The following is a 21,118-nucleotide window of genomic DNA, read 5'->3' as shown; positions in this document are numbered from 1 at the left end:
TTAAAGCTCCCAAGCATTTCCAATAGTCAGCAGGAAATGAGACAAGGAAAAATAAGCAATCAGGTTGCCAGTCTGCTCTAAGAATGCTGCTTAAGTTGGATTTGGGGTGGGCGGGCAGGGGATGGTGGTAGTGGTGATAGGAGGATCAAAGGAAACTTTCTTTTTTGTTTGTTTTGTTTTGGGTCGGTTGTGGTGCTTGAACTCTGGGCCTGGGCACTGTCCCTCAGCTCTTCAGCTAAAGGCGAGCAGTCTACCACTTGAACTACAGCATCACTTCCGGTTTTCTGGTGGTTTATTGGAGATAAATGTCTCATGGACTTTCCTGTTTGGGCTGGCTTTGAACCGAGATCCTCAGACCTCAGTCTCCTGAGTAGATAGGATTACAGGTGTGAGTCCTCAGCACCTGGCCAGAGGAAACTTTTCTAGAACTGACAGGTAAACTTGTGTGATGTAGTAACAAGGCAGAGAACACGAGGCCATTCCGCTGGGCAGAGATGAGGCTGGAAAAGACAGAGGAGCCCCAGTCCACAGAGGGGCTTGTTCACCCAATTAGGGAATTTTCCAGATCCCCGAAGGCAGTGGGGCACACGGACAGCATTGGAGCCAAGGAGCAACATAACCCTCTAGCTGCGGGCAGCCTGGGGCTTTGGTTTTCTAGCTGGAGTGGTAAAGGCATCTGATGCAGTTAAGGGTCAGGACCTCCCTGCTTCTCTTCCAGGGGACCTGGGGCAGGGGGAGGGGGAGGCCCAATGCTTTCCCTGGGGCTGCTGGGCACTTCCGGATTAATCCTGAGCAGAACCACAGAGCATTAGTGAGGGGCTCCCCAGGCCAGCCTCCATCTCTGCTAACGAATCAGCCACTGAGGTGGGATCGATGGCAGCTGAATTGATCTCGCCTCTCCTTGGCTCCTTAAAGAGCTTATTGACCCAAGAGCCTCAGGGGGCTGGGATGAGCATGCGTGAAGCAGAAAGCCAGGTCTTATCCCACTGTGGGAAGGGGGAAGGCCAGGAGGGACTCTGAGGAAAAGGGACTTGCTCTTGTCCTGCCGTCCACCCCAGTCTGCTGACCAGGGCTGGATCAGAGCTTCAGCCTCACCTCTCACCATCCAGCCCCCTGCCCTATACTCTAGCCACATGGACGTGACTGTGGACAAAGAAGGATGCCTATCTCCCTCTGCTTCTCTGATAAATTGTTCCCTCTGACAAGAAGATGATCCTAACCCTCATTGACCTAATCTGACCTCTCCAGCTTCCAAACCCAGCTAGGACATCTCATCTTCTTAGAAGGCCTCTCTGGCTTAATTTCACCTGGAGACTAGAATCCACTCTACTCCTTAGCTTTCCGGGCATTCATCATGCAAAACATGTTTTGTTTGGGTTTTGGTGCTGTTACGAGGGCTTGACCCCAGAGCCCAAAGCTCTCACACAGCTGGCTTGCTTGCTTACAACTGGTACTCTACCCCTTGAGTCACGTCTCCATCCCAGCTCTTTGCTGATTCATTGGAGATAAGAGTCTCATGGACTTTTCTTTCCAGGCTGGCTTCTAACAATGATCCTTCAGGTCTCACTCAGCCTCCTGAGTAGCTAGGATTACTACCTGCATGAGCCACCAGTGTCCAGATATTTACTGCACTTTTTATAACCATCTAAAGCATTTATCTACCTTTCCAGAATGTAAGCCCTTCAAGGACAGTGATCTTCCTATGGTTTGTCTTGCATGTCCCCCAGTACAACACTACCATATAGTGTGTGTATGTGTGTGTGTGTGTGTATTTTAAAAGGAAAAAGTACTTCCTGTCGGTCAGCCTCAGTTTCCCAATCATTCAAAAGGGGAGAGGATCTCTGCCTTTTTACCTTTAGTCTTAACTAGAAGATGCTTCTTCCAGAGCAAAGTCGTGCTATCTATGCCATCTGTACAGAGAACAGGGAATGGAGGTCCAAGAGGCAAGCTTAGAAAACATATCACTTGTGTGTGTGCTACCTTTTTTTTTTTTTTTTGGTCAAAATACAGCATGCTTGCAGAAAAACGACCCTATTCTAAGCATCCAGCCCAATAAAAGTGTCAATATCCAAGTCATCTGTGTAACCAACATCCAGGCCAAGAAAGGAAGACTTCCTAAATCCTCCACAGCTCCCACGGGGCTCCCTTCAAGTCACTACTACCAAATCCTCTACACTGACTTCAAACACCCTAGATTAACTTCACCTCTCCTTTTTGTGCTTAATGGAAATGGAGCCTTAACAACAGATCTCCTTTTGTGCGTGTGCCTGCCTTCCTGCAGCCTGTGCTTCTGAGACTCCAATTCCTCCACAAAGTTTCCTGGAGAGACCTATTGTTATTGTGAGGTAGAATTGCATTCTGGGAATGCGCCCGAATTTATTTATCCATTCAACTGTTGATGGGGACATTTGGGTAGACTCCAGCTTGGAGGAGAAGGAGGGGGCTATTACTGATTGCTTTAAAATAGTCTGGTTTTTTTTGACATTTTAAACAACCATTTTAGAAGACAGGCACTTTAAAATGGCCAAGAAAGAAATCATCGTGCTATCGATTCCTTCATTTTAATAAATATCTACTAAGTTTTGGAATGGTCTTAGGCTTAGCCTTCACAGATCAGGTCACACACACACACACACACACACACACACACACACACATCTTCTAGAATATATTTTGTGATTGCTCTCAATCCTAGTGACTTTGCCCCTCCTTTGAAGTCCTAAGGCAGGACTTGGTAGGTACACAGGTGGTTACCAAGCACCACCGCTTGCCTTGCTTCTCTCCTCTGTGTTTATCTCCAAGTGGTGGCCGCATGTCTGCCTTCCACAACAACACACATTGCCATGGAGGACACACAAAACTCACAGAATAGACCCTGGGTTTCTCTGGATCTCATTTATGGACAGGTAGTGAGAATACAGGAAGACTCTCTGCCAGCCCCCCCACACACACAAGGATAATGCTTATGCAAAACATGGAGCAAGAGAAAAACCCTGTGCACAAAATAGCATGGGCTGCCCTGCATGGTTTCTTTCCCCTTCTCTGTCCTCATGAGTGGAAATAACCGGAAATGATGGAGTAGATAGAAATGAACTCCAGGGTAGAGTAAACTTCAGCATTACCAGTAGATAACCCTGTTGGCTGCTCTCAATGAAAGACCACTAGGTCTGACAGCCAATCTCTCAGTGAGACAAACCCCAGTGTCACTGGCATTTTAGACGTGTTCGTATTCTAATTTCATTTCCCCAGACTCCCACTAATCTCTAATTTCCCCCTAGTGTGGTTGGAAATATATATAATCTTTAAAGCTAGGCAGATTTGGGATTCAAATTCCAACTCTATTACTTATTAGTGTGGCTTTGGGAGAATTATTCAATCTCTCTGAATTTAAACAGTGATTATATTTCTTTATATCAAATATTTTTCAGCTCTAAAATTTGCATTTGGTTCTTTCTTTGTGTGGTATTTTTCTTTCTCTTTTTTTCATGCTGAGATGAATTCTCTTTACATTTATTGTGACAGTATTTGCATACTTTACATCTTTTTTTTTTAAGTGGGGGCAGTATTGGAGTTTGAACTCACACTTGCTAGACAAGTGCTCTGCTACCTGAGTCAAACCTCCAGCCATCTTCAATTATATCTTTAACCAGGTTCTAAGAACAGCTCTAAGATAATGGCTTAATTCTACCATCTGGGTTAATTTAGGGCCACTCTGAATTGATTATTCCCAATGGGGCAAAGTTTCTCATTCACTCTCGTGTCTAGTCATTTTAAGTTGTACCCTGGACATTGTGAAGGTGACTCTGGGTTTTATAGATCGCAATGAAGAATATAGGCAGTTGTTCATTTGTCTAAAATAGTGAACTTCACTGGATTGTCATCACAAACAGTCCTCCTTTCAGTGGGTGGCTCCCCGTATTCAGTTCCTTTAGCTTGAATAACTTTTTTTTTTCTTTTGGCCGCACTAAGGATTGAACTCAGGTCTTCATACTTGTGAGGCAGGTGCTTTGCCACTTAAGCCAATTCCTTGGCCTTGATCATTTTCAAGGTGAGGTCTCACTTTAGCTAATCACTGGCCTGGGCTGGGATTTTCCTACTGTGCTTCTCCATGTCACTGGGGATGCTAAGTTTGCACTGCTACCCCTGGCCATTGTGCTTCCCCAGTAACTAGGGGGCATAGCTGGTGCCCAACCATGGAGTAGGCTGCCCATCACCTTGGATGGACCGGTCCATCACATCCACCATTGATTATGACCTGCTGTGCAACTTTGACCCTGGCAATTTGCTCCCCATTTTCTGGACTTCAGCTTCTCATGAGAAACATCAGAGACTGGACTCCAGCCCGTCCTCCTCAGGTTGCTTGGCTGCCACTGAGCTGATCGTAGTCCAACTTGGGCAAGGCAAGAGGTGCAGAGAGGAAACAAATGGGGAGGAGGGATGGAAATGGTGAGCTCAGCCCCAGTCAGGTGCCTGCAGAGCCGGGAAGGCAGCCAGCCTGTGCTGAGCCCAGGAAATGTGGCCCTGCTGATGTGAACTTCAGGAAATCCCAGGGGAAGATAGATTTCCCACCCGGAAGGGGGAGGGAGAACATGGAGCACCCTCCCACCCGTCCACCCCTCCTCCCTCCCCTCCCTACCCCAGAGTAGAAGCTGGGATTTCAGCCACACATCAAACCTGCTCAGCTCTACTCAGAGGTCTCCCTCCTCTTCTGGTTCTGGTGGTGGAAGCAGGTTTCAATTGCATCCTTGAAATGAGCTCATCCCAGGGACTAGACCCAGCAAGGCCTGGCCAATACATTTCTTCCCACCCTCTTCCCTCCTCTCTGCCCTGTACACACCCCTGTAGCTCTACACAGTGGGAAGTTTAGACCTTGGCTTTGCCGCTGGGCACTCTGTGACCCTGGACCCATCCCCCTAAGCCTCAGCTTCCACATCTATAGAGACATCATGATCCTGCTGCTTTAGGTTTCAACAAATTGCATGGTAGCACAGTACCTGAGCTGGGCCTGAGGTTGCACACCCTATGGCAGACCATCTCTCCTACCCACGTACAAGGGTCACCAATGTAGGCAGAGGTGGGAGGGTGGCTTGTCATCCAGGGAAGCCCTCATACATGCAGTTACCTTCTCAAAAAAACAGTGATTACAGCTGGCACCAGTGGTGGTTCACCTCTGTAGTCCTAGTTACTCAGGAGGCTGAGATCTGAGGATGGTGGTTCAAAGCCAGCCCAACAGAATGGTCCATGAGGCTCTGATCTCCCAGTGACCACCGAAAAGCCAGAAGTGGGGCTGTGGCTCAAGCAGCAGATAGCCAGCTAGAATAGTTCATCTGGTCAGGCCCAGAGGTAGAGAGGGAACAGCGAGCAGGAGGCTGCAGCAGCAGACAGCGGTGGGACACCGGGATCCACACAGGTGAGCTTCGTCAGTGGCAGGCATTGAGCCTTTGAAGGATTGGGAACAAACCAGATGGAAGGGCAAGAAAACTTCTGCTTGCTGAATTCTAAAGACATTGATTCCAGGACCATACTAAGACTAGCATCTCCTGGCCCCTTGCTAAGGGTCCTTCTGCCTCATATATGTCTCCACTCTCCTTGTGTCCACACCCACTCTTGCTCTAGCCATTCAGCCAGGATTGCTAACCCCCATACTGTGAGTAAGGCGGAAGGTGGGGATGTGGGGAAGGCACTGAACACCTGCTTGGATGACCACTCAGACACAGAACCTAAGTAATGATGCAAAACATACAACAAGAACGTCAGCCAGGCCAGGACTAGAAGAGTCCTCTCAGGGCAAGTATAAATGTGTCTTCCAACATAGCTGCTCTGGTCACCAGCTGCTGGTCAGCTGTCCTCATCTGCAGCTACAGATCAGGAGGACAAGTGTCAAGTTACTTAGGGGAGTTTGAGTAGATCTGAGTTCAAGTCCCACATCTCCCACATTGCTGGTGAGGCCATTAGGAGAGCTGAATAACCTGAGTACCTCCATTTTTCCTCCTATGCCTAACGGGTAAAAGGATTGCCCATCTGCCCTTCAAAATGGTCAGGAAGGTTGGACAAAGGGCCCTTGGGCTCACCACTGGTCCTGGGGCCCTCCGTGACTGAGGTGGAGAAGCTGGCTGTGGTCCTGCTGCAAAGCAGACTTCTACCCACGAAGACCAGAGGAAGGAGGGCACCCAGATGTCCAGGTATAAGCAGAAAGAACAACAGGACCTGGTATACTTTGCTGGCTAGGACAACACCACCCACAACTAAGGGCCAGAGCCATGGTTACCTGCAGAAAATGCCCCACATCCAGCCACAACCTGAAGTCACCTGTTCTGACAGAGGGATAGCTTTCAAAACATCCTGCCTGGAATGGATGGGCTCTGTGCCTGCTAGTCCTCCCCAGGTACCTCTCTTGTTCCACCACCCACCCTGTCCTGAACCTGTCTCCCCTCCCCAGATACAGAGCTCCACTTTGGGCACCTGCGGTGTCTGGGATGGGGGGATTTGGTAAAGCCTCCAGTGCAATGCAGCCCCTGTCTCATCCCCCCCACCCCAGCCATCTCCTCTCAGCATCCTCCCTCAGACCTGTCGCAGGATGCGCCCTGTTTCTTCCTCTACTCTGCTGGATAATTAAGCGTCCTTGTCCTCAGTCCCCTTCCTAATCTATTCATTGTGAGTCATTAGTGGATAATTGGATGGAGCTGAAGAACCTTGACAGCTTCAGGCTAGACTCTGAAGCCCCTCCCCATGGGCCTATCAGCCTCCTGGCCTATGGCTGCACAGCCAGAGACAACCTGGCTGTTTCTCTTTGCCTCCTTTCCTCTTAACTTGGGATCTCACCCCTTTCTTACTGCATAGCAAGACTGAGTAACCCCTATTTCTACCCTTTTGCCCTAGTAGCTGCCAAGTACTCAATAAATATTTGTTTAGTGGATGAGTAAATAATAGCATTTCATAGGTCAATACATGTTTTTTAATCGAATATTTGTCAACGAAAATGTTTTCTGAGCCAAGTGCTGGTGGCTCACGCCTAAAATCCTAACTACTCAAAAGGCGGAGATCTGAGGATCTAGATGTGAAGGAAGGAAGGAAAGTCTGTGAGACTCTTATCTCCAATTAACTACCAAAAAAAAAAAACAGAAGTGGAAATGTGGTTCAAGTGGCAAAGTACCAATCTGGAGCAAAAAGAAAATCTAAGGGATAGTGCCCGGGTCCTGAGTTCAAGCCCCAGTACTAGCAGACACACATGCATACACACAATAAAAATATAAACAGAGCTGTGAAAGATATGGAACCAACCCAGATGCCCCTCAGTAGATGAATGGACCAAGAAAATGTGGTATATATACACAATGGAATTCTATGCCTCGATCAGAAAGAATGACATTGCCCCATTTGTTAGGAAATGGAAAGGCTTGGAAAAAATTATATTAAGTGAAGTAAGCCAGGCCCAAAAAACATAGGTCCTATGGTTTCCCTTATTTGCAATATCTAGTATGTGTCTGAGTCAAGCAGAAAAGGTCAGATAAGTTGATGTTAGGGAAATGAACCCTAAGATATGTATTGAAAAATTTTTTCTTTCATGCGATTGTTTCTAACACATTTATAAGATGATTTCTTTGTTGCTTTGTATGTCCCTCCCCCTCAGTATAACCCCTGCTTTCACTGTATTTGATGTCGGTATAATTTGTGGAGGGGAAGGGGAAAAACACATTGTTTAAATAGGGATACAGGTGGACCCATTGCAACAATGAGATGTACAAGTCATTATGTCGCAAACGAACTTTACAACTTTGGTGGGGGGGGAAGCGGGGAGGATTGGGTGGGAGGGCGGGGGGGGGAGGATGGGAAGGGATGGGAAGGGTAAACAAAGGAGGAGGCTACAATGCTTGATAAGAAATGTACTCATTATCTTGCCCATGTAATTGTAACCCCTCTGTACAGTATTTTCACAATAATAATAATAAAAATCAAAACAGAACTGTGAAGGTCAAAGCCACATTCTTCTGTCGGGCCTGGGCTTTCTTTGAGGGTCCCTGCTATAGCCAGATGAGCCCCAAGTTGATAGAAGCTGAGGGATCTCACCAGAAGGGACAAAGATGGCCAAGTCACAGGATGAACACACCTCTCTTAGCATCTGTGACCTCCGGAATGGCAAAGAGGGTCTCCAGCATAAACCGTCTTCCTGCTGCTGTGTCACACAGCCAGAATCACTCCATAGACCAGGTGTTCTTCAGGAAAGACCTTTCTCCTTCAAAGCTGTCCCTTCCAAGAGAGGCCACTCCTTCAACCCTAGCCACAATGAGATTAGCTAGGATCTGTGATGGGGGAAGGTGGGCAAGGCAGGAAGAGGAAAGTGGAATTGTTGAGAACTAACAGGATGAGGACTGCCCAGGTTTTATCTTCTCCCCACAGCAACTCTGCAAAGTAGGAAAATATTGTACTTATTTTAAAGTCAAGAAAAATGAAGTTGAGAAAGAGGGAACAGGTTTCCCAGTCTCACAGAATGAAGAGCACATTGTCTTTGTTCACACAAGCCATCAATCACCAAGGAGACTCCTTGAGTTTGACCCCTTGTATAGGGTTGATTTCCCAGCTTCTCCCCCTTAGGTCTCTTCTAGTCTTGCCCACACCTAATTCCACAGCAAGTTTTTAGCAGCCTTTCCAAAGCATAAATTAATTACCATAGAAACACAACTTTTCTGCGCTAGTATTTAATTGGCTTATGTTATATTTGAATTTTTTAATTACCTATTTACAGGGACAAGTGTAATGGCCAGGGACAGGATGGGGAACACACAAATTGGGAACACATAACATGGGCAAAGGAGACAAGGGCATCCAGTGACCTAGCTTTCCAAGGTCTTGGCATTCCAAGGTTCCACAGTTCAAGGTTGCTGCTGGCATGATCAACAGATCATGAAGAGAGCTGGGTTAACATAGTCCATCACTTCAGGAAGATCAGCTCAGATCTTCCTAAGTCTCTTGGTGGGCAGAATGGTCTCCTAATCAATCTGAATCCAAAACTCCAGCTCTTCACACACGCTACACAAACCCTACAATGGAGTGCTTTATACTTTAGCCCAGGGTTAGCCTTATGTGGGTGTGAATTCTTGGATACTGTTTTTTTTCGGGTTATTAGTAGATGATGTACCTCAACCTCTGTGTTCACCCTGTCTTCACCTATAATCTCTTCCATAGTCTCTCTCAAGAAGGGTGTAAGACCTGCATAGGGACAACAGAGATTAGACAGAGCCTGAGCCTGCCTGGGAAGGGAGCTATAACTCCCCAGTTAGACTTCCTGGAAGGATTACCCCTTCTGCTAAAGAAAAAAAAAGGTCTGGAACCAGTTCCCCACCACCTTGAAGCACTCTACGACTCACCCCTCCCAAACAAACAGTGGGACAATCTACCCACCCTGCCATGAGGATCTAAGAGAAGCAGAAAGAGGCCACCTCCGCCTTCTTTGGAGAAACAGACACCTAGACTCTCAGACTTGGAAGGAATCTTCCAGAAACGTTTAGTCTAATATTTACTTTCTAAGGTGGCCGAGGCCATTCCTTCCTTCTATGGGATGAAGTAGTGGTTTGGGGAACACATGGCCTTACACAGTTCAGCAGGAATCTGTGTATAGGGCAGTGCCACCGCCTCCTATGTAAGTTTACAAGGAGGCATGTGAATTCTCCCAAACGTCTTTCCCTAGGACAACACGCAGGAACAGCCTTCCAAGGACTCCACTTTGTAAACAGCTGATCTGACCTATGGCTCTCATCTAACTAAGGAGCAGAATAAAGCTCTAGAAGTGGCAAGAACGCACCCCAACGTACCCAGCAACAATATTGGAAGCATGCCCTCATTCCACAGTGCCCCATCTGCCCCCAACCTGTGGTTACATTTCATTCTAAAGCTAGGTAAAGAGGGGAGGCAGGAGGAATAGATGGGCTGGAGCTCCTGACCCAGGATCTTCTACAAAGGTTCAAATCCCAAAGTCCAAGAGGCCCCAAGAAACCCAAGCATCATCTCGTGGCAATCTCCAGACTCCAGCACAGACAGAACTCTTTGGCCCTCTGAGGTTTGTCCATCTTGCTCAGTGCTCTTGATCCCAGGGTCTCTCCTGTGCCTGGCCCAGGCTTTGAGAAATAAGAGTTGGGAGCCAGGTCCTTCCTGCCTGAGGAACTCTGCCCGGCGACCTCTCTTCTGCTGTGTTATAAAGAACGCCAGGCAGAGCACCTCCTCCTGGCAGTATGCTGGGTTGAAAGAGGAGGAAGAGAGGGCTCATGCTCAACAGGGTTTTCCTGGCAGCATTGCTTCAGCCCCTGTCTGTCTGATCCCCTGAATTGTGGCCCTAAGTAGAAGAAAGTAGTGATCTTGGTCAGTTGCTGCGTAGGGATGCCAAGTTGGCAAAGTCTGCGTCAGTTCACGCTATCTTCCCATTCATCTCTGCCCATCGGGGCTGCTCCTGTCTCACCTTTGCCCTGCTCCACACTACCAGGGCTTCCAGTGGTGCCCTGGGCCCTCCTGGCTCCTCTCTCCAACCTTCCCTGCAGGACCTTTCCCTGTGAGCTTAGTGACTGACATGCTAGATGCCTCCTGTTATACCTCTATGCCAAATCTGTCCCTTGCAGAGGATCAGCCACGTAGCCAAATATTGCCGTGTCTTAAAGTGACAGGGTGTCTACCCTGCTGATGTTCCAGCCACCACTGACCCGTGTGGGGAGAGCTGGGCAGCCTGCCATCCAAGGATACCTGGGAAGTGCCTCCCTGTCTGCTTCTTTGAGACAGCCGCCCAGCCCTACCTCAAACTGAGAGTCCCCCTCTGTGCTCTAGAGCCCCCTCTGCCCTCCTATTGCAAAGTACCCACCACATTATTGGAACCGTTGATTCTCATCTGCCTCTGCCTCCCTGGGCTCTCAGGGACCTGGGCTAAGCCCTCTTCATCCTTCCATCCCCCAGCACATCCTGTGGAGAGCCACAGAGCAGGCTTCTGGCTCCCCCTCCAGTGTGCTCCTGTTGTTTGAACGTCTTGACCAAAGAAGGGAGTGTATCGAATAACTTCACAGACAGCTGGAGAAGGTAAAAAATAATTCTCCCTAAAGGGCAGAGAGGAGAGGGAGATGTGCAGTCAGAAGGGCCTGGCAGGCCTGAGAGAGGGACAAGCTCTGGCTAGACAAACTGGGCCGAGTCTGAAACTCAATGTTCCCATCCACTTTGGCAACCCCTGGCTGCTTGTCTTGCCAGGGAAGTTATTGACATTGAAATTGAAATTGAAATTGAGTTAGGAGATGGGAGGGAGGCTTGTGGGAGCCATGCAAATGAGGGTGAAGGAGACAGAGACACTCCTATTCTGGGAAACCTTTTGTTACCCCAGGTTTCCAGCTCCTCTTTATCTATAACCTGTGGCCAAGAGCCTTTCATCTCTCCCGGCACAAAAGCCGTGGTAAGGTTGCTCCATACAGTCTAACCACAGTTCTGTTTCTGAGCACCTACTATGTGCCAGGCACTAAAAAGTCATGTGTTATTCATTCACACAAAACACCGTCAGCTGCCAGCTCGACTCAACCTCTCTTATCTCTCAAGGCACAACATTCTGCCCATGACAGCCCTGATAGGTGAATGGCTAGCCCATAATTGAATGACTCCAGGGACAGGGAGATCACTACTCCCACCAACAGCCCCTTTTGCTTGTTGGACAGCTCCATTGTTTCAGAGGTCCTTTCTGCACCAACATGTGTGTCTCCATCAGTTGCCATGGGTACTGTCCCTCCTCCTTTTCCTCCCCCTTCCTGGGGTCTCAGTGGGGGCATCTCTGTCTACAATCAGGGATGCAGACAGTCAGGGCTCTATAGAGCGATGGATGGACAGTGCTGGGGCACCTCTCTGATGTGGGGGTGACCTTGAGTGACCTCCTCTCAAAGGGAACAACCCAGCTGTCAACCCTCTGTGTGTGCACGTGTCTCATCCTCAGCATGTGTGCTCCCGTCTGTCACTCTCTTGCTCGCATTTGTCACCGCGCTGTCACTCACACATCATACAGTGGAGCCCAGGTGTGCGAGAATGAACTGCAATCAGAGCCATGGGAAGCAGATCCCACAGACTGACAGACAGACAAGAAGCTGGCCTGGCCTCTGCAGAGATGCGGGCAGCAGGTGGGAGACAAGCCCTTATGCATCTCTTCCCTCACCCAGGTCAGATGGACAGACAGATGGAAACAGCCTTGAGGGGAAACAAAGTCAGACACACTAGGCAAACACACACACAGGTGACAGACAACAGGTGTCTTTACTTGAGGACATTTGGCTTTGAGCCTTTGAGAACCCAGGCTCTTCTCTCGTCCTCTGAGGCCCCCTATGACCAAGTTCTTACAAAGAGACTGAGCCCCTTGACAAGAGGAGGAATGCAGGTCATGCGCACCAGCCCACTTTCCCATGCCTGTCCCCTCCCATATTCCCTACCCTGCCCCAGCCCTACCCCCAGAGCACAGGGAGAGGAGGATGTGAGAGAGATCACTGAGCACTATTAGCCCATGCCAGGAAATCAGATGCCAGGGAAGAGAAATGATTCAAAGCCCTTAGGCTAATAGGGGGCAAAGGTGAGATGTGAACTCTCACCTCAGTGATTCTTCTCAACTTCCCTCCTTAGAGACTACGTGTACTCGGATTCCCTCTGACTCTGTTTTCTCAGGACTGCGAGGTATTCGTGAGAAGACTAGATGATTTATGTCCTGAAGGAAGTCCCCACTGGAAGAGGCTGTGAATTGGTCCAGAAATAGCAGATGATGTCAGACAGGGCATTCCCCCCCTCCCCAGGCCCTTGGCATCATCCTCGTGAGACCATCACAGGAACCGATGCACCAACAATTACAGAGATTGGATTTGCCCTTTCCTGGCTCGGCCTGATCACACGTCATCCTTGATATTCAGGGAACACCTGCCTATTTGGCCGGCTCCCTCCCCACGTCTGGAAACATCAGGAGGCAATGCTGTTTTCCAGACATGGGAGGGGCCCACCCACCTGTCCATCACCCAGCATCCGATGACCCCGCCCCCTCAGCCTGGGCTCTCTTACGTGTCACACTTCCAACCCTGCTCCTCCTCTTCCTAGGACCTCATTTTCTGGCTCATGTTGGTCACTTACAGCCTCACCTCTGGCTCAGACCCAGTGCTAGGTGCTGAGCTCTTGTGCCTTCCTGCTTGACCTTGGTCTAGATTCTTCCTCTGGCTGGGCGGCTATTATGTGTAAGATAAAGTCACCCATGTGCTGGGGGCGGCTCCTGCTGGCTCACAAGAGCTGATCCTGCACAGCTCCTTCTGCCTCTGTGTTCAATGGTTTCATGCTAGCAGATTGCAGTCTGCCATGGCTGGAGGATTTACACCAGAGAAAGCAGCAAACTCTGCAAAGCAGGGCTTTTTGGCTTTGTGGGCATCCAGTTGTTGGGTGTTTGTCAGCACACCCGTGAATTGAGAGTTTATCTAACTGAGCCTGGCCACAGGGTGCCACACATCTGCATGCCAGATAATAGCTCATCTAATTGCCCCAATCCTAATTTGAAGGATCCAGACAAGACAGCCCAGCCTCATTCCACAGAGTAAAAGGCTCAGGTTAAAGATAGGAGCTAACCCCCAAATCATTCTGTGGGTGAGGAAGGGGCCTGGCTCTGTGGGCTGAGACCTTCTGTCTGCAGGCAAAGGTTCCTCATCTGCAGTCTGCCTTTGGAACAAATGGCTTCGGACTCTGAAGAGACTGGGCTCCATGTGGCTTTGGCTAGTCAGAGCACGTGGCAAATGTTCATTGGAACAGCATAGGGTGAGCATTGGTATAAGGGGAAGGGGTCCTCTTGTGTCCTAAGTTGGCTCCTGGCCCTTAGTGCTCCTGAAGAAACTCAGGAAAGGCTTGGCACTGCCCCTCTCTCTGTTTCAACATCCATATGCAATTAGAACACAAGGGCAGGAGAGGAGATGGTGAGGGCCCAGGGTGGAGGAGCTAGGGAGGCCCTGATAAGATGTATACAACCTGTTCCAGTGGCCCAGGATCCACTACAAGGTAGGGTGGCAGGCCAGTCAACAAGGGAACAAAGGGCCTTGGACTTTGGCTGTGTGAGAGCAAGCTTGCTCAGTACCACTTCCATCCAGAGATGGGCAAGGTGGTGTGTGATCAAGTACTCCCCCCATAGACACACACATACACATATGCAGGGCAAGAGCCTCAGGATTCCTGGGGCAGTCAAGCACACCCTTTGCAGCAAAGCAAACATGACATACCTTGAGACACACTTCTGAACAGCACATGTTGATTCTTCTGCACCAAATGCAGACTCTCGGGAGTAAGAATTCCACTTCCATTAGCAACCAAACTGAAGCTTCTGCTACCCTAGGAATGTGCCATGAGCCCTCTCCTCCTGACCGCCTGGCTTCTGACCTTGTCCCCTGAGTTCTAGCATTCACCTACAAGCTACACCCATGCTCCCAAATCCATCTGATACTGACCTTGTTCCTTATCCTGTATGGAACTCATACTCTCCTACCAGGAAAGAAACCAAAATGAAGAGGTCGTGGCAGCTGTGCAGCCATGAGAAAATTACTCCTCAACCTTCCTTGCTTGTCCCTCACCACTCACTGTATCTTCCTCCAGCTCCAAGAAGCAAATCCCCCGCAGGGAATACCATTGTTTCCAGAGAGCCCCAAGCAAGCCCTTGGCTGTGTCCAACGGATCTAAGACGGATTGGTGGCCTTCTGCACCTTGCCAGCTACCTAACAAGCTTCCCACAGCTCCTTTCCATCTGTTGAAGATCTGGATGCACTATAGTAGTTCAGGAAAGGCTTGTGCGGGGATTGTATTTTCTCAGCCAGCTCCTTCCTTGTCTTTCCCTCTTCTAGTTTTTGTTGTTTGTTTTCTCTCAGCATTGGGGTTTGAACTCAAGCCCCCAGGCTTTGAGTTCTCACTTGGCTTTTTCACTCCAGGCTAGTATTCTACCACTCAAAGACACACACACACACACACACACACACACACACACACACACACACACTGACCACACACTCTCTATTGCTGGTATTTTGCTGTGCCATTGGAGATAAAGAGTCTCTCTAGTTTGTTTGCCTTAGCTGACTTCGAACAGTGATTCTCAGATCTCAGCCTCCTGAGTAGCTAGAGTTGTAGTCACAAGCCACCAGTGCCCATCCCTCTCCCAATTTTGATGGCTCTCGTGTCACTTCTAGGGAAAGCTCTCAGAAAACAATTTCCACCCCAGCCCTTATGCCAGGAGGGTTGGAAGACTGGTAGGTCTCCCTCAACCCCTTTGGGAGTAATCTTCAAGCTGGAATGTCTAACCCCTTCTGTGTTCAGACATGGTTTGTTCCTAGTGACTCTTAGAGGTAAATGTGGACCTTCCCCCTTCCACTTCCATATACCTGCAGCCACTCTGGGAGGCTTTGCTGTGGGAACAGCTTCCACAGACAGACAGAGCACAGACAAAGAGCTTTAGCCCTTTCCCTTCAGCTAGCATCAGGCTTTTCTCCTATCTTCTGCCAGTCCTGGTTCTGGTCCTGGAGTGCCTTTAGGAATGGAGAGTTTGTTTGATACCCACAAAGCTGGACATTCGGTGACTCCTCTAGGTCATCTTCTCTCCGCCACACCTTCCTCAGCATGGCGATCAGCAACTGTTCCCTGCTCTCCCTTCCTCCCCCTTGGCCATCTCCCTTTTGTGTCCCTCAGCCTACAAGGCTCACCCCAACCCTTGCCTATTCTCTCTTTCTCTCTAATTCCTTTTTGTTTGGGGGTTGGGGGTTTTTATGTTTTTGTTTTATTTTTTTGTTTTGCTTTGCTTCTTTTTTGTCCAAAATAGGACCTCAAACTCAATACCTGACACTTTTACTCATTGGCTAGTGCTCTACCAACTGAGGTAAGCTCCAACCCCAGTCATCTCTCTAATTCCTGTTCTCAGCTTTGCTCCATTTCTAAGTCACCCATGTGAGATCCTGACCAGGAGCCCTCTACTATACTTAGAGACTAAGGCTCAGACTAAGCCCTCAAACTACCCAGCAGCTCACTGTACCCCCTGAGCAGGGGTGAGTGAGGCCCATTAAGAGGAGGTGCCATTGGAAGATGGTTAAAGTAGTTTCACCCTGAGCATAACACCTCTTATAAGATGAGAGCAGTAGCCCCTTTTCAGCCAAAGACTGTGGTGTATTGAGCCCCCAAGACAAGCCTGACTTGCAATCCAGGGCCACTGAACTGTCCCCTCCCCACATCCCTCCCAAGGGTGCTGGCCCTCTGCTGGTGATCCTAGGGATACCAGCTCCCCTCCAGCCTAGAAAGGAGGAATTTAGCCAGCATCTGTGCAGCCTCCTCTTTATCAAAGGGTCTGCTAAAGTAAGATTCATAATGTCTAATGTGCTCCCTTCATCTGCTAATTTAATAATTCCTGTAAAAAAATGAGCTCATTTGGCCTACAATTTGCTTCCCAGAGGCCTCACAAAGCCCATTGCTCATAGCTTCATTAACTCTCAGACACAGGCATTCTCAGACCACCCCTTGTTTATAAGAAAGCAAAGCTGGGGTGTGATCGATTTAATGGGGCTGGCTCTGCTTCCACTGCTCCGCTACTTTGGAGAATTGGAGGGCCACACTCCCCTCCCACTCTGCCTTCTCCTGGCCTCTCTGCATTGGCTGAGAGCATGGGCTTATGTGCAATTGGACCAAGGCTCATTACCCAGGTGGAAGCGAGCCTGAAGACACCCTACAAGCTGGGCTCATCTCCATGGAACACAGAAGTACTCCCTGAGATGAGGGCGATTACTAGCCCATTCCCGCTGCCATCACAGAATGCCTGAGGCTAGATAATTAATACAGAATAAAAATGTGTTCTTTCTCTATTCTGGAGGTTGGAAGCTCAGGATCCAGGTGCTAGCAGGTTCCGGGTCTTGTGAGGGCTGCTCGCTATTTCCAAGATGGAACCTGATTTCATCCTCACATTGCAAAATGGCTGCTTAGTTTGTACTATCTAGTCTTCGTAATGAGGTCACTAATCCCACTGATGGCAACCCCCACCTTCATGACTTAACAGCCTCCCAATGGCCTCATCTATTACTTCTGTCATATTAGGGTTTGAGTGCTAGCACGTGAGTTTTGGAGGGAGACACCTGTTCAAACCATGGATGCAAGATGCTTGACTCTGTATCAGGGCTATTTTAGGGGGCTGCACTCATTTACCCTTTGATGCTTAAGAGAGAAGGTATTTCCCCCAAGCTTTGTACCAGGCCCCATCACTGGTTCCACCTTGGCCTTGCTGGCCTTGGGCAACAGAATCTTGGAGCCTGGTGTTCATGGATTCCTGAGAGACTGACAAACAAGCTTCACAGAGTCATTGATCCTGATGAAATTGAATGTAGTGTCTTTGAGTGTGTGTATCTGTGTGCGCACACACACACACACACACGCACTTGCCTGCACATGCATACATCTATACTCAGTTTCAAAGCTTTTACCAATCTCTCAGAGTTTCCGTCAAAGCTTTAGGATAGAGGTACGTGAACTTTTCTATAAAGCCCTGGAGATGGCTTTGAGGACCATGGCATCCCAACTGCCCAACTCTGCTGCCACAGAACAAAAGCACACCAAGAAATGGAGGCCAGCTGTATTCTAATACAACTTTATCAACACAAGCAAGCTAATGGCCATAGTGGACCCATAGCTGGTTAACATCAGTGAAGGAGGGTATTCTTGTGTTGGAGAGGAATTTATACTAGGAAGTCCTTCAGATTCTTCAATTCATTTATCCATTCACTCATTCATTTGTTCACTCAGTATAGAAAGCTATATTGAGCCCTGGATGTCTATTATAGGCATTATACTAGGTATCACAGATAGAAAGAGACACAAATGCAGCCCTTAAAGACTCTACAGCTTGGAGCCAGGCACCAATGGCTCACATCTGTAATCCTTCACAATTTGAAGCCAGCCTGGGCTGGAAGTCCCTGTTAGACTCTTATCTCCAATTAACCACTAGAAAACTGGAAGTGGCACTGTGACCCAAAGCAGTAGAGTGCTAGCCTTGAGTGAAAGAGCTCAGGGATAGTGCCCAGACCCTGAGTTCAAGCCCCATAACTGACCAAAAAGAAAAAAAAAAGACTGTACGGCTTGGTTGTGCAGGGAACACCTGTCATTTGGTGTGAAAAGGACTGTCAGAGAAGTTTCTACAATGTACACAGTGGTTGATAAGAGATCATATAGGGATAGGGAAAAACTCGATGGAGGTTTTGCAGAATAGAAGAAGTTTGAGCTGGGGGCGGGGAGAGGGGCGCAGGCAGTCACTGGAAGAAAAGGGATTTTCTAAGTAGGTGATGGGGATGGGTGCCCTTGGCAGAGGGAATAGCACATACAAAGGCACTGTTTGAGTAAGTGTAAGGTGGCCTAGACCTAGAGTGTGCAGACAGAAGTCAAAGACAAAGGGGGCTATAGGGGAAGGCAGGATGGTAACAGGAAGGGTACTTAAGCTAAGATTAGGGTCTTGGAATATCTTCTGAGAACAAAAGGATTTAAGCTATAGTTCTTAGTGAAACTGTATCTTATAAATGACTATGCATGTGTGATTTCTCTTATTTTCTGACATTGCTATATTAGATATTAACTCAGATTTGTGTGTGTGTGTGTGTGTGTGTGTGTGTGTGTGTATGTATGTTTTTTGTCAGCCATGGGGCTTGAAGTTGGGGCTTGGGCACTGTCCCTGAGCTTTTTCACTCAAGGCTAGCACTCTATCACTTTGAGCCACAGCACTATTTCCCATTTTCTGGTGGTTAATTGGAGATAAGTCTCATGGACTTTCCTGCCCAGGCTGGCTTTGACCACAACCTCAGATCTCAGCCTCCTGAGTAGCTAGGATTACAGGTGTGAGCCACTGGTGCCCAGCTCAATTCACATTTTAATATGTAATCCACCAAGCCTTTACATTTTCCTAATTCAAACCACATTGCACAACTCAAAGTTTCAGTGATGGAGCAATTTTCCTCCAAATGATAGCAAATTCAAATTTAACTTCCCTTCCTCCCTCCCTCCTCCTCTCCTTCTCCCTCTCCGCCCTCCTCTGACTATGGAGTTCAGAACAAGGTTAGCACAATATTACCAGGAAAATATCTGTAAAAATGTAATGAGAATGAAACAGTCCCTTTAATAAGAACACATAACTTACTAAAAACAATCTTAATGCACTTCCAACACCAAAGCCTTGGAAAAAGCTTTTGCTCTCTGCCCCAGGAATGAGAAATCTTTCCAAAAGCTCCCTCCATGAGGAGCCTGGACAGAGATAGAGGCAGAAATCAGAAACCACAGAATAATATAGCCCGTGGGCAGCCAGCACGTGGAGACAGGAGCAAAAATGACAACCACCCAGTGTAGCTACAGATCCCACTGCCTCCTCTTTCCTCAGCTGGCCGATTTCCAACTTGGATTTAGGATGTCAAATCCTCATGCTATTCTATGCTTTGGTGTTTCTTACTGAATTATTGGCTCCTTTAGAGCAACGGCTGCATCTGTCTTAGATTCCAACATAGCTGTGCCCCCCAATTGGTGCCCAATTTACACCCAGCTGCCTTTCCCCATTAGCTCCCAGGGGCAGTTATGGGTTGCAAATTATAAAGAGTATAAACTCAGGCTTGGGGCTCTGGAATCCGAGTGGGTGAAGATCTAAAATGTCAGCTGTCCCATGTCTCTTTCAGCTCTCCACTAATTTTTTCAATCATGTGCACTACTGCTATTCATCAGGTGTTTCTATCTCTCTACCTTCTAGGTACATGGTAGCAAGACATTTCCTGGCTCTCTTGCAGTTGGATGTGTCATGTGACTGGCTCTAGCCAATGATTCATGAGACAAAGTAACCCTGTGATTAGTTTGGGCCAATGGCATACAAGTAAGAGTGGAACTTCCAGGCTGACTGATTATTAGAGTGAGACCTTCAAAGTCATGTTCTGTGAAACACAGTGATTGACAATGTTCAAGGCAGGGACAGATCCATCAGTGACCTCCAAGCTTAAATGACTATTTTGAGTGTCTCCTGTCAACCCCAATAGATAGGAAGCAAGAATGAGAAATGAAGCCAGGCACTGGTGTCTCATGCCTATAATCCCAGCTACTCAAAAGGGTGAGATTGGAGGATCGTGGTTCTAAGCCAGCCTGGGCTTAAAACCTGAGAGATTCATTCTTTTTTTTTTTTCCCAATCGTTCTCCAATGGTCCTTGAGTCTCCTTTGGATGTTTCCTGTGTTATGGCCCAAGTAGTGCACTTTAGGATAGAGGGGGACAGCAAATTCTTTGGGGTTTTTCTTTACTGGTAAAGAAGTCAAAACACAGAGGGCAATGGTGAAGTATGTAGGGTCACAAAGCCTCAGGGTTGTAGGGTTAGGACAAGAAGACTTGTGTGCCTTTGAGAGAAAGGATTCTAAAGCCTAACCAGGCAGCAGGAGAATGAGTAGAGGGGAGGAGAACTGGAGGAATGAGAACAGACATTTTACACCCAAGAGACAGAGCAGTGCTCACTAATAGGGTCCACATGAGGAAAGGCACTTGGGCCATCAAAGCCTCTCAGGTGTCTTCATGCAGGTGAGCCTCTGCTCCTGTGGTCTGCTACCCCTCCACCTCCCATTCTCCCCTGGAAAAGACTCCTCCCCAACCCAAACAGGCCTGCTAACCCTGAAACAAGTCCTGTATTAGTCAGCTTTCTGTTGCTGGAACTCACGTGTAAGACAATTGGCTTCTGTTTTTGTTGTTGTTGTTGTTTAGCTGTGTTTAGTTTTGTTTGTTTTTTGTTTTGTTTTGTTTTGTTTTTTTGTCAGTCATGGGGGCTGAACTCTGGGCCTGAGCACGGTCCCTCAGCTCTTCAGCTCAAGGCTAGCACCTTACTACTTGAACCACAGAGCCACTTCTGGCTTTTTTTTCTGCTTCTGTGGTGCTGAGGAATCGAACCCAGGGCCTCATGCAAGAGGCAAGCACTCTACCATGGAGCCAACTTCCCAGCCCTAGTTTCGTTTTTTTAATGTCACTATTAGAATTTCACTAATGGTATATATTTTAAATATATCTGTACATATTCATCTCAGGAACCAGATTGACTTGTTTGAAAAAGTAACAAAAGAGGATTAAGTGTATTT

This window comes from Dipodomys ordii, unplaced genomic scaffold (assembly GCF_000151885.1).
Source record: "Dipodomys ordii isolate 6190 unplaced genomic scaffold, Dord_2.0 Scaffold31, whole genome shotgun sequence".
Lineage (NCBI taxonomy): Eukaryota > Metazoa > Chordata > Mammalia > Rodentia > Heteromyidae > Dipodomys > Dipodomys ordii.
Note: the sequence above shows the minus strand (reverse complement) of the source record.